We start from the raw sequence: 17359 nt of genomic DNA, 5'->3' as shown, positions 1-17359 counted from the left end.
ACAACCCGAGTATTTTCATGATGTGATTTCATAATATTGTTTGGCACACGTTTTAGCAAGTTAAATAAATAGAGCCTATCTCCAAAATAGATGTTTAATATGTCTAGTAATGATTTCAATATTTTACATGCCACCCATCAAAATGATGTAACCTAAGTAGACTGGTCATTTTAATAGCTTCTCTGGGTGTCATGGGAAAGACTCTCCTACAGAATATTTAATATAATTTCACTGTTGCTTAATGTAGGCTGTATGTTTGTGAGTTTTGATTTGAATGTTTGGATTGCATTGCATAAAAAGGCTTCTTTTAGCTGTGGCTTCTAATATCTTCGGCTGGTTGTGGTGTGGGTAGACAGTTAAAGTAAATGAAATAATACACTTGTTTTTGATCGTCTGGATCAAATCCGAATATAGTGCCAAATGAGTTTATGCCATGTATAAATTGAAGGAGACCGGAACCACACTGTAACATGATTTTTTTTAGTTCTTTTACTGCAAAAATGAACACACATTTTATTTGAGTTTTAATTCTGTTTTTTGGGCGGGGGGACTTAAATATGTAAAAATGAAAACCTTTAAGCAGAAAACTGTGCTGTAAAGTCTGCTTGAGTCGTCTGATCACTATTGTTTTGGAGCACTTCAAATGTGGACTGCTCCATTCATCTGACTGGTAACTCTGTAACAGAGACACAACATAAACGTCACCATACAATATTCCAGAGTCAGCCACTTTAGCAGAAGCATCCAGTAAATGTGGAATCCAGCAGTTTGTGCTGAGAACTCTGCATAGTTACCAGGAATGCACAACTTTGCAAGAGACAATTATAGTAAATTGTGGATCCCAGGGTTGCTAGATTTTTCCATCCATTGGAAGGTTGTGAGCACATTTTTGTTCTTTTTTTGTTTGTTTTTTCCTTCGCATATGTACTGCTTAGCAAACATCAGCTACATAATCATCGTAATCCCCAAATAAAGTAGTTGCTATTGTCTCCACTTTATGAACTTGAGGTGATTATAGCAGAAAGGTTGAGTGGCTTGACTGTGGCCACAGGGAAAATCCAGGATTCAAGTAGTCAGAACTGGGACTGGAGAGCTTAGGAGTCCTGTGCTCAGTTCACTGGACAATTCGGCCCCTTCTTTTGACCAGAAATCACATACCTCTGCTATAGAGTGGTGGGGTCAGCTGCAGACAGCCAGCTGGGAAGGAGCTTGCTAACAGTAATATATGTAATAGCTCCTTGCAATCACTAACTTTTCTAGTGGGTTCAGATTCATCTATATAAGATGAACATTTCAGTCACTGAAAGATAGTAAACTTTTACGGCCTATTCCAAGATGGGTAGTTATTTTTAGATGGCATTGAGGTTAGTTACCATGGGTAGCACATAGGAGAAACTGTCAAAACCAGATATGTATTTCATAGTGACTTAGTGCTCATGTGAATCAAATGAAAATTCTTTAAGACTGATAAAAGCATTCACATTTCTTCACATAGAACTTTATGAAAATCTGGACATTAGAGCAGCACTTAATTCAAGCAGGTTTCAGAGTGGTAGTTTGAAAGGGGATCTGATTTTGGAATTCACCAAGTTGGTCCAATAAAAGACCAGTTACTTGTCTTGGAAGAATCTTTGCTTCTGGAGCTGAGTGAGGAAAGTTTGAAGGAGATCACAGGCCCCTTACCTTAAACCAATTACTTCCTTGGCCTTCTACATGTGAAAAGACTAAATGGGACGTAGCAGCTAAATGGGATGTAGCTGTTGTAAAATTCGTCCATCACAGCTATTAACAGTCATGATTTTAGCTCAAGTTAACTAGGTTTAATCTTGGTTAAAAACAAAACACAGTTAGTTCAAGGTAGGAAATTTGGAATTGGACAACACCACTTTCTTAAACTTTCTGGTCCAGCAAAGTATCTCTATCATCTTTGAGTTCTGGGTACAGCAGGACAGATTACTTCACTGTCTTCAGCTCCACTATTCACATTCTGGTTTCTGGATTGGAATGCATTGTTAACTCCACAGCCTGGGAATAATTATGTGTCTTACAATGTTTTATCCTGTGCTGCAGATTTTTTTTTCTCTCTCTCTCTCTCCCCATGCTGGGCCAAAAAAGCCCCCAAACAACAAAAAGTCATCCAGTTGTGTAACTTACATTGAACAATTCTTCAGAATTTAGGTGTGGTTCTTCGAAGTGTAGTGATTTTAAGTTGCACAAAAAGGCCACTTACTAGTTAGTCACTCCAATTTGAATTACATTTGTATGTGTTCAGAGTCCTGTGGTAAGTGCTTTTCCTACAGAGCTCATAAACCCTGCAAGAGGTAGGGTCTTGCTCTGATGGGCTTTGAGAGCACATACTACAGAGCTAGAAGAGACATAAAGAAAGTCTGTGCAAACTCGCACAGGTTTAGTTAAAGTGCTGCAAACCCTTGTCTGGACACAGGGCACAAGCAAACAATATACATTTTAATAAAGCTAAATGTCAATGTATTCATCTAGGAAGAAAGAATGTAGAAGAGGGACTCCATCATGGGAAGCAGCAATTGTGGAAAAAGAAGTGGGGGTCATGTTAGATAACCATTTGAACATGAGCTCCCAGTGTGACGCTGTGGCCAAAAGAGCTAATATGATCCTGGGATGCATAAATGAGAATTTCGAGAGTAGAGAGGTTATTTTACCTCTGTACTGGGCAATGGGTGACCACAGCTGGAATAGCGTTTCCAGTTCTGGTGCCCACAATTCAAGGAGGATGTTGATAAATTGGAGAGTGTTCAGAGAGGAGCCATGAGAATGGTTAAAGGATTAGAAAACATGCCTTAGAGTGATAGACTCAAGAGGCTTAGTCTATTTAGCTTAACAAAGAGAAGATTAAGGGGTGATTTGATTACAGTCTATAAAATCTACATGCAGACAGATACTTAATAATGGGCTCTTCAATCTAGCAGAGAAAGGTGTAACATGATCCACTGGCTGGAAGTTGATGCTAGACAGGATCAGACTGAAAATAAGGCATACATTTTTAACAATGAGAATAATTAACCACTAGAACAATTTACCAAGGGTTGAGGTGAATTCTCCATCACTGGCAAATTTTAAATCAAGATAGGATGTTTGTTTTTAAAAGATATGCTCTAGATATTATTTTAAGGAAGTTCTACCTGTGTTATATAGGAAGTCAGACTAGATGATGATAATGGTCCTATTTTGAATCAGAATCTATAAATCTGTATCAGTTTGAGTGGTTTATTTAGGTTTAGCGGAAGTCAGAGACAGGTTTAAGTTAAACCAAAATGTCACTCTTCCTTTGAAAGTAAAATTCACATCTTTGATTAAACCAGTGAGGTTCGGAGTAGACAAGCTGTAAGTGTGTGTGCACGAATGTACCATGAAGAAGAGGTAGCCTGTCCATAATTAGGTTGCAAGATCCCCCTGCCACTTTGATTTCAAAAATTGTGTTGACTTGAAAATTACCAATTTACTCTGAACACAAAGGTTAATGTTTATTGCACAGTTTGAGGAAAATTCAAACTGTTTTAAAATTATAACTCAATTAAAGAATTTGACCAATCTGACTTTTGTCTAAAATAATTTTGTCTCATTTAGTCTCCAAAAAGGCTTATCACTTCCATGTGGTAAAATTATTGCACCAGCTGTATTTGAAGAAAAATGTGGGGTCTAATTCTGCTCCTACTGTTTTGTTTTGTTTTTTTTCTTCCCCATTGACTTCGGTGGGAGAGGAAGCAGCACTATGGGCCTGATTTAAAGCCCAAGGATGTCAGTGGAGGAGCAACTGTTGATCTCAGTGGGCTCTGAATCTATGTGTGCGTGTGTGAGCATGTTGCACTCTATTGCCTGGTTACAGCTGCTTGTCCTGCTACAGCTGGCAGCTTCCTTTATTTTAACTGGCAGAGATCTGTGCCTTGGGGAGTTGTAGAAACAGTTCCAATGATACCCCAGCAGTGCTCACCAGACATAGGTACTGAACCTGAGACTGCTGGATCTACTGCTTCAACTAGAAGCCCCAAGTCTGTTAGTGCAAAGATTGTAGCAGACTCAGAAGTCTCCGGGGTCCAGTCATTTGTGAGGGAGAAAGAACCATACGCTGTGTGGGAGCATGGATTACCCAGGGTAGAAAGTCTGTGAGGTATATTGTGGAGAAGGGCTAGCATCTCCATATTTGGGATGTTTTGCAGCCGCCTTTTAACACTAATACTTTGAAATGTTTAGGGTTTAGTCACATTGATAGCCAGAATGTTCTCTCAGTTGAATTGGTTAAGTAGTTTTTGAGATTGATTTAAATGTGTCCTTCTGACAATTTTTTTATATGTATGTTATATTTCTTTGTGTCCTTCTGTCTCACCAGCAAAATCACATGACATCACAAAATATTGCACTGGCTTATAGGAGGGACTGTTTTCCAAGGAATAGAAAATATTTCACAAATTGTCATGTGAAAACTAGAAATGATTAGACATGAAACCAGTGGATAAAAAATACCTGGTGATGGGGAATATTTTCTTTGTGTACCACTTACCAGCGCAGGGCTATTTTTTCAAGAGCGAAAGGAAACTTCGTTATCCACATTCTTTGTCAAAATACACCTTTGGCCAAGGCTGTTTCTGATTCCATTTGCCAGACTGGGATGGGGAGGTGGAGATATAGGAGAGTAAATGAGTGTAAATGGCCTGTGAATGATAACATCGTAAGTTTGTGTCAGAGCTCTGACCCATGGCATGAGTATATCTATAAAAATCTATTTGCACAGCTGTCATTTAGCATTGTAGTTATAATCTGTGGTTTTACTCTGCTTATGTTGTAAAAATATGCCTTAAAAATACCTACAGTATGTCTTTAAGCATTTGTTATACTTAAAGTTGAAAAGGACTTGGACAAAGTAGAGACAAAATATATGAACATAGAAATTGCAGCCTAGGGCAGAGGTTCATTTAGTCCTGTATTGTGTCACCAACAGTGAAGCAAGTCACATGCTTTACAGAAAGGCATAACCCGCACTTTTAACGTGTCCACATAGCTATATTTTATGGTGTCCATTAATATAAACAATACCTGAAATTTCACCATGAAAACAAATAGAAAACACCACAAATGCACACCACCACTCCTTACTCTTAGATACGGAACCCTTCATGCTGACCCTGTACTCCTGTTTCAATAGTTGAGCTTGTAAGCTTCTGTTAGCTCAGAACTGTACAGTTATCTGCCTGCACTCGCACTAGATCCATGTTTAGGTGTACAGCTAAGAACTTGGCAGAATTTTCTATTGCATTTCCTTGGTCCTACAGTTTCATTAATTTTGAATGAGTTTCATTCAAACTTACGGATTGTCTATAAGGTAGATGAAAATAAAATCTGCTGTAATTCAAATCTTTAGTTATTTATTGCACGTCTGGAAGGAGACGCTCTTATTTCAAACATAAATGGATTTATTATTGACTTACTTTCTAAATATATGATATAATTTAAACCCTCCCCCTCCCCAGATTTACACTGAAATAGATAAAGATGAGAATTTGAACTGATTTTAGTTATCTTGGTTCCAGTTACCACATAGACGAGCCCCTAGCAAAGTGTATATGCTGCTGAAAGGACTAATTATATTAGTAAGCACTGTGCCTGGTACTGTTTGCAAGGTTGGGTGCCAAGGTTGAAGTTTTCAGGAAAGATCCTCAGCTGGGATAAAGATATGCTATTTTTACATGACATGAGTGGCCCTTGCATTTCAGTAGTATTTCAGTTTTCTATAGTAATAATGGTGGTGGTAATATTTTCTTGATGTGGATTGGATTGTTGTTGTTGTTTTTTAAAGGTGGGGGACATGTGGTTGTTTTAATCCTTTTATAAGAAGTCAGCAGCAGAAAGGGACTTTGTTCTAACTTGTTCTCCTCTCCCCATAAACAAACCAAAAACTTCAACCCCCTCCTTCTTTCTGTCCTTCCCCCCCACACACCATTTTCATGAAGGGACCCAAATGGAGAATCAGCCCAAACATGAATATGTTAGAAAATTATCTTTTGACAACGGTAATTTAGAATGAAAAAATATTTTGCAACCTTAGCCAGAGCAGTTGTCACCAGCATGACTGATGCAGCTTTCCCTGGAACGAAGTGGCACTGACGCTTTTTGTGGGTACGCAAGGTTATGCAGCACCTTGTTGCCACTTGCCCTTAGTGTGAGGAACCCTTGTTTGAGCCTTCTGTGCCTCCCTTAGCCTCTGGTAACAAAAACATGTCTTTTGGGTCTCCGCAGGCCCCTTTCTTTCTTTACAGTTTAACAATAGGCACACTCCAACCTCTGAGCATCCTCCTGGAGTGTCCAGCCCTTGTTCCAATGGACACTCACAGAATTCCCAGATCTGCTACTCCCAAGGGAAAATTATACACCACCTTACCATTTTCACCTCAGGATCATCACTCCACCCAACACACAGCATTTAGATGTGTCTATAGTAAAAAACCAAGAATAAGTTTATTTAACAATGAATGGAGACTCAAGTAATAGCAAATAGATGAAAATATTGGAAACTAAGGGTTACATATAAAATAAAATAATGAAATGCACTCTAGAACCTAGTATTGCTCATGAGTGTTGTCACGGTTCCTCCCCCACTCTGAACTCTAGGGTACAGATGTGGGGACCTGCACGAAAAACCTCCTAAGCTTATCTTTACCAGCTTAGGTCAAAACTTCCCCAAGGTACAAAATATTACACCCGTTATCCTTGGACTGGCCGCTACCACCACCAAACTAATACTGGTTACTGGGGAAGAGCTGTTTGGACGCGTCCTTCCCCCAAAAATACTTCCCAAACCCTTGCACCCCACTTCCTGGACAAGGTTTGGTAAAAAGCCTCACCAATTTGCTTAGGTGACTACAGATCCAGACCCTTGGATCTTAAGAACAATGAACAATCCTCCCAACACTTGCACCCCCCCTTTCCTGGGAAATGTTGGATAAAAAGCCTCACCAATTTGCATAGGTGACCACAGACCCAAACCCTTGGATCTGAGAACAATGAAAAAGCATTCAGTGTTTTACAAGAAGACTTTTAATAAAAAATAGAAGTAAATAGAAATAAAGAAATCCCCCCTGTAAAATCAGGATGGTAGATATCTTACAGGGTAATTAGATTCAAAAACATAGAGAACCCCTCTAGGCAAAACCTTAAGTTACAAAAAAGATACACAGACAGAAATAGTTATTCTATTCAGCACAATTCTTTTCTCAGCCATTTAAAGAAATCATAATCTAACACATACCTAGCTAGATTACTTACTAAAAGTTCTAAGACTCCATTCCTGTTCTGTCCCTGGCCAAGACGACTACAGACAGACCCAGACCCTTTGTTTCTCTCCCTCCTCCCAGCTTTTGAAAGTATCTTGTCTCCTCATTGGTCATTTTGGTCAGGTGCCAGCGAGGTTACCTTTAGCTTCTTAACCCTTTACAGGTGAGAGGAGCTTTCCCCTGGCCAGGAGGGTTTTCAAAGGGGTTTACCCTTCCCTTTATATTTATGACACGCCCCCCAAATCTCAGCTAGGGTGAAACACTGGCTGGGATTTCTTCCTGGAGCTCTAGGAAAACAGAGTTAATAAGACACATGCATCTCTAAATATACTACCAAGTACATAAAGACTAACAATATTTTCCACATCTCAAGGACGATTTTAACCAGTTGATTCTGGGAAACTTTCACGGGAGAGTGCATCAGCCACTTTGTTAGAAGCTCCTGAGATGTGTTGGATGTCGAAATCAAAATCTTGGAGAGCTAAACTCCACCGAAGAAGTTTCTTGTTAGTTTCTTTGACGGTGTGAAGCCACTTTAGTGCAGCATGGTCGGTTTGCAGGTGGAAACGCCGTCCCCAAACATATGGGCGTAGCTTTTCCAGAGCGTAGACAATGGCATAACATTCTTTTTCAGTGACTGACCAGTTGCTTTCCCTCTCAGACAGTTTTTTGCTGAGAAACACTACAGGGTGGAATTCTTGATCAGGTCCTTTCTGCATTAAAACTGCTCCTACACCACGCTCGGATGCATCTGTGGTTACTAGGAACGGTTTGTCAAAGTCTGGGGCCCTTAGTACAGGGACAGACATGAGTGTCGCTTTAAGCTTGTTAAAGGCCTTCTGACACTTTCCGGTCCACTGAACAGCATTTGGCTGTTTCTTTTTGGTTAGGTCTGTCAGTGGGGCAGCGATTTGGCTGTAGTGCGGTACAAATCGTCTGTAATAACCGGCCAAGCCTAAGAAGGATTGAACCTGTTTCTTTGACTTTGGGACAGGCCACTTTTGGATAGCATCCACTTTGGCCTGTAGGGGGCTGATAGTTCCTTGACCCACCTGGTGTCCAAGGTAAGTCACTCTGTTTAGGCCTATTTGACACTTCTTAGCCTTAACAGTTAGTCCTGCCTCCCTTATGCGCTCAAGGACTTTTTGTAGATGTTCCAGGTGGTCTGCCCAGGAATCCGAAAATATGGCCACATCGTCAAGGTAGGCGACTGTATATTCTCCTAATCCCGCTAGGAGACCATCTACAAGTCTTTGGAAAGTGGCGGGTGCATTTCGCAGCCCGAAAGGGAGTACATTAAATTCATACAGCCCGAGATGTGTGGTGAAGGCTGACCTTTCCTTGGCAGATTCATCTAGCGGTACCTGCCAGTACCCCTTGGTTAAGTCCAAGGTAGAGATGAACTGGGCCCGTCCAAGTTTCTCTAATAGTTCATCAGTGCGTGGCATTGGATAGTTGTCTGGGCAAGTTACAGCATTTAGCTTAGGGTAGTCCACGCAAAAACGTATTTCCCCATCTGGTTTGGGAACTAGAACCACTGGAGATGCCCATGCACTTTCAGAGGGGCGGATTACACCCATCTGTAACATATCCTGGATCTCCCGTTCTATAGCAGTTTTAGCTTGAGGAGACACCCGGTAAGGGTGGACCCTAATTGGGTGAGCATTACCTGTGTCAATGGAGTGGTATGCCCGTTCAGTCAGTCCTGGGGTGGCTGAGAACGTTGGCGCGTAGCTAGTGCACAGCTCCTGGATCTGCTGTCGCTGCATACGCCCAAGGGTCATGGAGAGGTTCACCTCTTCCACACCACCAGCACATTTCCCTTCGTAGTAGACACCTTCAGGCCACTCAGCGTCGTCTCCTCCCTGGGCTGTAAACTGACAAACCTTTAATTCTCTGGAATAAAAGGGCTTTAGAGAATTAATATGATACACCTTAGGCTTTCGGTTGGAGGTGGGGAATGCTATGAGATAATTAACAGCTCCCAGGCGCTCCTGGACCACGAATGGCCCTTCCCACGATGCTTCCATTTTATGGGCCTGGAGCGCCTTTAAGACCATGACCTGGTCTCCTACTTTGAAGGAACGCTCTCTGGCATGTTTATCATACCAGGCTTTTTGCTCTTTTTGAGCATCCTGTAAGTTTTCTCTAGCAAGGGCTAAAGAGATTCGGAGGGTGTTTTGTAGGTTGGTTACAAAGTCCAGAATGTTAGTTCCTGGAGAAGGTGTAAATCCCTCCCATTGCTGCTTCACCAACTGCAATGGCCCCTTACCCTCACGGCCATATACAAGTTCAAATGGGGAAAACCCTAAACTGGGATGTGGTACAGCTCTGTAGGCAAAGAGCAACTGCTGCAATACTAGGTCCCAATCATTGGAGTGCTCATTTACGAATTTACGTATCATGGCCCCCAAAGTTCCATTAAACTTCTCCACCATGCCATTTGTTTGATGATGGTAAGGAGTGGCAACCAAGTGATTTACCCCATGAGCTTCCCAAAGGTTTTTCATAGTTCCTGCCAGGAAATTAGTCCCTGCATCTGTGAGGATGTCGGAGGGCCAACCTACCCTGGCAAAAATGTCTGCTAGTGCCTGGCCCACACTTTTAGCCCTGGTGTTGCTTAGAGCTACTGCTTCCGGCCATCGGGTGGCAAAATCCATGAAAGTCAGTATGTACTGCTTTCCTCTGGGTGTCTTTTTCGGAAAAGGACCCAGAATATCCACAGCTACTCGCTGAAATGGAACTTCAATGATGGGGAGTGGCTGGAGAGGAGCTTTGACCTGGTCTTGGGGTTTTCCCACTCTTTGGCACACCTCACAAGACTGGACATAGGTAGAAACATCCTTGCCCATTCCCTCCCAGTGGAATGACCCCCCCAAACGGTCTTTGGTCCTGTTCACCCCAGCATGGCCACTAGGGTGATCATGGGCTAAGCTCAAGAGCTTGGCCCGGTATTTAGTTGGAACTACCAACTGTCTCTGAGGATGCCAGTCTTCCTGGTGTCCCCCAGAAAGAGTTTCCTTGTATAAAAGTCCTCTTTCTACAACAAACCTGGATCGATTAGAAGAGCTGAGAGGCGGTGGGTTGCTCCGTGCCGCCGTCCACGCTCTCTGGAGGCTTTCATCTGCTTCCTGTTCAGTCTGGAACTGTTCCCTTGATGCTGGAGACATCAGTTCCTCATTGGATTGGGGACATAGGCTTGGTCCCTCTGGAAGCGATATAGGGGATGGAGCTGTTTCTGTTGACTGTGAACCGCTCTCCGCTGGTGCACTATGTTGGGATTCAGGCTCCGGCTGAGCCTCTTGTGTAGGGTTATCGGCTGCTGCCAGTTCAGTTTCGGTGGGGCCCTCTGGTGTTGAGGTTGCAAGTACTGGATTCAGTGCTGGCACGGGGTCTGGTGTTGGTTGTTTGGCTGGTTCCGGTTCTGGGACTGGTTCCGTCTGGGTCTCTGGGACTGGATCCACTACTGCTGTTGCAGACATTGGCCTGGGGTCCGGGTCCATCACCTCTGACCGGGCCCTGATAGAAGTTTCCGGAACAGAGCTAGGCCTCACGGCTTGTTTAGCCTGGCTGCGGGTGACCGTTCCCACCCTCTTGGCCTGCTTCACGTGATTGGCCAAGTCTTCCCCCAACAGCATGGGGATGGGATAATCATCATAGACTGCAAAAGTCCACATTCCTGACCAGCCCTTGTACTGGACAGGCAACTTGGCTGTAGGCAAATTGAAAGAGTTGGACTTGAAGGGTTGAATCGTCACTTGGATCTCTGGGTTGATTAAATTGGGGTCCACTAAGGAAGCATGGATAGCTGACACTTCTGCTCCGGTGTCCCTCCACGCGGTGACCTTCTTCCCGCCCACACTCACAGTTTCCCTCCGCTCCAAGGGTATCTGGGAGGTATCTGGGCCTGTGGACCTCTGGTGTGATTCCGGTGCAATGAACTGTAATCTGTTGGGGTTCTTGGGGCAGTTGGCCTTTACATGCCCCAGCTCGTTACATTTAAAACATCGTCCAGCTGACGGGTCACCGGGGCGAGGTGGGTTGCTGGAGAACTGGGTGGTGGGACGATAAGGGGTCTGGAGGGTTCTTTGGGAGGTAGGTGGGGCTTTGGGCGGCCCCCGGTAATAGGGTGTGGTCTGGGGTGGTCCCTTCTGGTCTCCGCTCCAACTGCGACCAGTTTTCTTCTTCTCTGCCACCTCCACCCATCTGGCTCCAATCTCTCCTGCCTCGATTACAGTTTTGGGTTTCCCATCTAGGATGTATCTTTCTATTTCCTCAGGAACACCCTCTAAGAATTGTTCCATTTGCATTAGGAAGGGCAAATTTACTGGAGATTCAACACTTGCTCCTGATATCCAGGCATCCCAATGTTTCACAATGTGGTAGGCATGTCGGGTAAATGACATGTCTGGTTTCCACCTTAGGGCTCGGAACCTCCGACGAGACTGCTCGGGTGTTATCCCCATTCTGACTCTCGCCTTGGATTTAAACAGTTCATACTTGTTCATATGTTCTTTAGGCATTTCAGCTGCCACCTCAGCTAAGGGTCCACTGAGCTGCGGCCTCAGCTCTACCATGTATTGGTCAGTAGAGATGTTGTACCCAAGGCAGGCCCTTTCGAAGTTTTCTAAGAAGGCCTCAGTATCATCACCTGCCTTGTAGGTGGGGAACTTTCTGGGATGGGAAGTGGTACCTGGAGAAGGATTGCTAGGGTTTGTTGGTATATTCTGCTGGGCCTTTATCCTCTCCATCTCCTCCACATGCTTCCTTGCCTCCATTTCCCTCTTGTGGGCAGCCTCCTGTACCTCCTTCTCCAGCCGCATGAGTTCTATCTGTCTTTCATGTTCCCTTTGTTTTTCCTCAGCCTGAAATTTGGCTAATTCCAGCTGTAGTCGAGCCGAGGATTTGGCCATTCTAACCTCTCTGTTTTTAACTAACTTTACACCCGAGGTTTAGAAATAAACAAACAAAACTTGGCTGTAAAATTTTGCTGTGCTGGAATAGAATACCTATTCTCTGATAGTGATTGTCAGCCTACAGAAAAAGACAATTCCCTTGTCTCTGCTCTGGGCCCAAATTAAAGCAAAAAACCTCCAACTACTTGGAAACCTGCTTACCCAGCCCAAAGAAAAAAAAAATTCTTTTCAAACCTGTGCTCCTTGTAAAACAAAAAAAAAATCAAAATCCTAAAAAAAACCCTGCCACTTTTGTCTCCAGGCAAATGGGTAGAGCACACACCCCCTATTTACTTTTAGGAAGAAAAGAAAAAAAAAAACCTCTGGGTTGGAAGACTGTGAATTTCCCTGCAGGAGTTAAGTACCCTGCCTCCAGGCAAAGAAAACCTGCAATTCACAAGATAATCCCCTTTTGTCTCTGCTTGGCAACAAAGCAGAGAGAAACCAAGCTGCTTTCAGTTTCAAAGCTGCTTTCTGGACTTTCTAAAAATTCCTTTTTAAAATCTGTATTTCTAGTTCAAAAAATCTCAACTGGATCTCAAAATGATTTCAGGTTAATCCCACCACTGTGCCACCATGTCACGGTTCCTCCCCCACTCTGAACTCTAGGGTACAGATGTGGGGGACCTGCATGAAAAACCTCCTAAGCTTATCTTTACCAGCTTAGGTCAAAACTTCCCCAAGGTACAAAATATTACACCCGTTATCCTTGGACTGGCCGCTACCACCACCAAACTAATACTGGTTACTGGGGAAGAGCTGTTTGGACGCGTCCTTCCCCCAAAAATACTTCCCAAACCCTTGCACCCCACTTCCTGGACAAGGTTTGGTAAAAAGCCTCACCAATTTGCTTAGGTGACTACAGATCCAGACCCTTGGATCTTAAGAACAATGAACAATCCTCCCAACACTTGCACCCCCCCTTTCCTGGGAAATGTTGGATAAAAAGCCTCACCAATTTGCATAGGTGACCACAGACCCAAACCCTTGGATCTGAGAACAATGAAAAAGCATTCAGTGTTTTACAAGAAGACTTTTAATAAAAAATAGAAGTAAATAGAAATAAAGAAATCCCCCCTGTAAAATCAGGATGGTAGATATCTTACAGCGTAATTAGATTCAAAAACATAGAGAACCCCTCTAGGCAAAACCTTAAGTTACAAAAAAGATACACAGACAGAAATAGTTATTCTATTCAGCACAATTCTTTTCTCAGCCATTTAAAGAAATCATAATCTAACACATACCTAGCTAGATTACTTACTAAAAGTTCTAAGACTCCATTCCTGTTCTGTCCCTGGCCAAGACGACTACAGACAGACCCAGACCCTTTGTTTCTCTCCCTCCTCCCAGCTTTTGAAAGTATCTTGTCTCCTCATTGGTCATTTTGGTCAGGTGCCAGCGAGGTTACCTTTAGCTTCTTAACCCTTTACAGGTGAGAGGAGCTTTCCCCTGGCCAGGAGGGTTTTCAAAGGGGTTTACCCTTCCCTTTATATTTATGACAAGTGTTTTTCAGCCAGGTGGGCTGTGATCCCTTTTTCATGAAAAAGCTTGCTCTCCGCTTTCTCCCTCAGTAAAGGATGTAGAGTGTAGCTCTCTATGTACAGTTATAGTCCAAAATTCCATTGTCTTCACTTGTAAACAGGACCCCCTCCCGCTGGTTTATTTCTTTCTGTAAAATTCACCCTCTGGAAGATTTCACAATCCCTTCATTTGCATTTAGCGTGGACTGTAAATGGGCATCTATTGTGGACCCTACAATACTCTATTTACATGTAGCCAGACAGATAAACATCCCTTGCCTGAAGGAAACCTGTTTCTCACCTTTTGGTGACCAGCTGCAAGTCTTTAGGATTATATAAAGTGAAAATTAAGTTCTTAACTTCTTACATAGTTTCTGTACTTACATTCCACAACAATTGTGATGACCAATGTGACACAGGCTTTCAGCAGAGACCTTACACTTGGCAAACTAATATGTAGAGACCAGAGGCAAGGGATCACTGTAATCCTTAGGCACCAAGAGGTCCCTGGGTCACACCCCCAATTTTGACCCCTTGTGTCCTTTATGCTCCAACCTGTCCCAATCCTCTTTTTTCCCCTTTCCCCCACATGTCATCATCCCAGTCCCATTCTCCTCACTCTATCCAGTTCCAGGCTTCTACTGCCTGTCCATCTTCCATCAGGCTCCTCATCCAATCTGTCTTTCCTCTGCCACTTGTTTTGCTCCCTGGCTCATAGTCCCAGTCTCCATGCCCAGCTGGTCCCAGTCTTCCTTCACCTCAACTCCCAGTCACAGTTTCCCTCTCCTGCCCCTACCAGCATCTGGTTCCAGTCACCTCCCCTTATCCTACAGGCTCCTTCTGCTTATCTACTCCCCCAAAATCCTCTCAGGTCTGTCTTTTGTCCCATTTGCATTTGAATCAGGCAGCAACTTCCTGTTGCCTGAGTTTCAGTAGTAGGAACACTGAGAAAACAGAAGACACAGGCTCCCTGTTTTCACTTTTGGTACTCGGATCCAGGGTTCAGACCCAGCCCAGCCTTGACTAGAACATACTCATTGCAAGTGAAATCTTTAGAGAATTTAGCTGCAAAACTGTAGCATGTCTCTACTGAGCATGTGTGAACTACAATTTTCCAAGGCTTATAAATTGGCCAAATTTGGACAGATTTTCTTAAGGATGGAAAAAGGTACACTCAAAGGCCACCAATTTTCAAGTCCCTACTCTAAATCATGGATGCACTACTGTTTTTTTCAAGAAAAGGTAACCATTTTTTTAAAATATGGGTGAAACAATTTATTTCCCCCGAACATTGGTTTCAGAAACGGCTGAAACTGTTTTGGCTGCAATTTCCCCCCTCCTTTCCCCCCACACTCCCCCAGATCAGCTTGTGGCAAGACCCCTGACATGGAACATTTCAGCCTTAATGATTACTGTTTGGCAAAGGTATAAACAACTGAAAACAGGGACTTTTAATGGGAAGTATCAGGCAACTTTATTAGTAGGCAGTGCTACCACCGTGCCTATTAATGAGGAACACAATATTAATTACAGAATCACAAGTGGCACTTCGAAAGTGTCTGTGTGTGTTTGCATGCACACACAGGGAATTAATTGATATATAATAATTCAATATTAAGGCTTCAATTCAGCAAGGTGCTTAAAGAACAACAAGGGAATTCTTCATGTGTTTGAAGTTATGGATATGTTTAAGTACTTTGCTGAATCAGGGCCAGCATTTTCATCTTTCTCTTATACCTGTTATCATTAAATAAAATTAATATGATGCTAAAGTAAATTTAGTATTGGTATACGGGGATATGCTAGAATAGTGTTTTTGGCTTATAACATGCGCAGCTCCCTTTTGTGCTCTTAATCTGAATGTAAGCACTAATATATAATAGTATGTTTAGACTTTGTGCATTTTCTAATATTTCTTTGCCAGATTATAGATCTGAAGAATTAATCTTCATTCATGTTATAATGAAAAGAAAAAAAATGCTGGAGACAAAAAGGTGGAAACTCATTTTGTTGTAGAAAAATCACTTTTTTGATTGCCCTTATTAAACTAAAGGGTAACTTCAAGCCTTGGTAATGGGATAACCATTGATATATTACTGATAAGTTTAACAAATGTTAGTATTTATAGAGAAATGCATCCAGTTCAGTTAAATGAACGTTAATTCAGTTGTGAATCAGTTTTATTTGTTCATGAAAGAGATTTATACACTCAACTGATTTCTCTTCCTGGTCTTTATAGAAGACATTTTATTTGAGTCCCTCCACGTTTACAAATATCCACCTCCAGTCATTTATCTTGCGCTCCTACCCCTACTGCTCCTTTGTCAGCTGTTGCAGGGCATTCTGATTCCCTCCAACCGCAAATGTGTATCATTTATAATTAGCTCAGTTTTCTCTAGCCTTCAAACCAAAGCTTTGGAGTGTAGCCTGAACTCGTGTTGCCTGTTCTTTATACCTCACAGAGAACTAATTAATTTGCTTACCCCCTGCAAAAAAGCCATTGGTTTCTAGATAAATCTAGCCAAGAATATTGTTTGAACTGCAGCAATATATAACTTGAACACTTTTCTACCTAGCTACCCTGGGAGTTTAGTGTTCACTGTGGAAATGCATAAACTCAATTGTAGGGAAGTTTGAAAATGAATTTACCTCAGAACATCGAAAAAAGAATTATTACACTTAAATTTTAAAGGTTTTATTGAGCTTCTTTTCTGATAAATAATGTTCCATTCAAAGTATGCTAGTCAAGGATTTAAGTCAATTGATTTTTCCATAATGTATTAATTACACATAGCATTGAACCATCATTTACCTTGTTTACAATATTTCTAATGTCTCACCAATTATTGTCAGTGCTGATAGAGGGATTTTCTTTCTTGTATTTTCCCAGGTCTCAGGGTGGAGAATTTTTGATTGAACTCAGAACCTGCAAGCTCAGGGTAAGAAGTGATTTTTGTTATTTCTTTAGCTTCAACTTGTATATTAATGCAAGAAATCACATTCCAGGATGGGGCTGCGGTATTCGGAGAATGAGAAGAAAAACGTCTGTGCTAAATTTATTGTGAGTCACCTGGTCTTTTGGGCAGATTGTTGGTATACAGGTCTGTTGCCTCACTGTTTAAACTGGCAATAAAATGGTTTGTTTTTCTCTCTGGAATAGTTTGAAGAAGAATATATTTTGTAGTGAAGCTTTTACTCCTTTGAGGTTACATTCATGTAACCTGGCCACATTCCATTATGGGACTAATATTAATATAGTCATCAAATATTGGAGCTAATGTGATTTCAAAAAGGATTAGATAAAAATTATTCAGAGAAGCAATGATTTATAAAACTGACAGAAGTCCTGCAGATGTAAATGGCAATTTTGTACATTAAAACCTTTGTGGAAAAGCTTCTTTGATGAGAATGAATAGCGGCAACCAGCAATAGAAAGTCAAACTTGTTTTATTACCTGTCAAGCTTTATCAAAATGGGTTCCCTCAACAAATGTTTAATGTCACAGCTTCAGTGAACTGAATCCAAGACAGGTACCTATTACAATGAAAATAAAAATTACTGGAAAATTGCGGTGACTACA

At 42.1% G+C, this 17359-nt stretch overlaps 1 long non-coding RNA gene across 2 annotated transcripts in view; it reads left to right on the top strand.

Moving 5' to 3' along the window:
• Window positions 1-16720, top strand: part of LOC144930539 (uncharacterized) — an 803962-nt gene extending 787242 nt beyond the window's left edge. For both annotated transcript variants that reach the window (XR_013635747.1, XR_013635746.1), the window contains exon 7: window positions 16670-16720. This is a non-coding gene — a long non-coding RNA (uncharacterized LOC144930539). The remainder of the gene's footprint in view (window positions 1-16669) is intronic.
• Window positions 16721-17359: the final 639 nt, after the last annotated feature.

This window comes from Lepidochelys kempii, chromosome 5 (genome assembly GCF_965140285.1).
Source record: "Lepidochelys kempii isolate rLepKem1 chromosome 5, rLepKem1.hap1, whole genome shotgun sequence".
Classification (NCBI taxonomy): domain Eukaryota; kingdom Metazoa; phylum Chordata; order Testudines; family Cheloniidae; genus Lepidochelys; species Lepidochelys kempii.
This window is presented reverse-complemented; position numbering and strand designations above follow the sequence as displayed.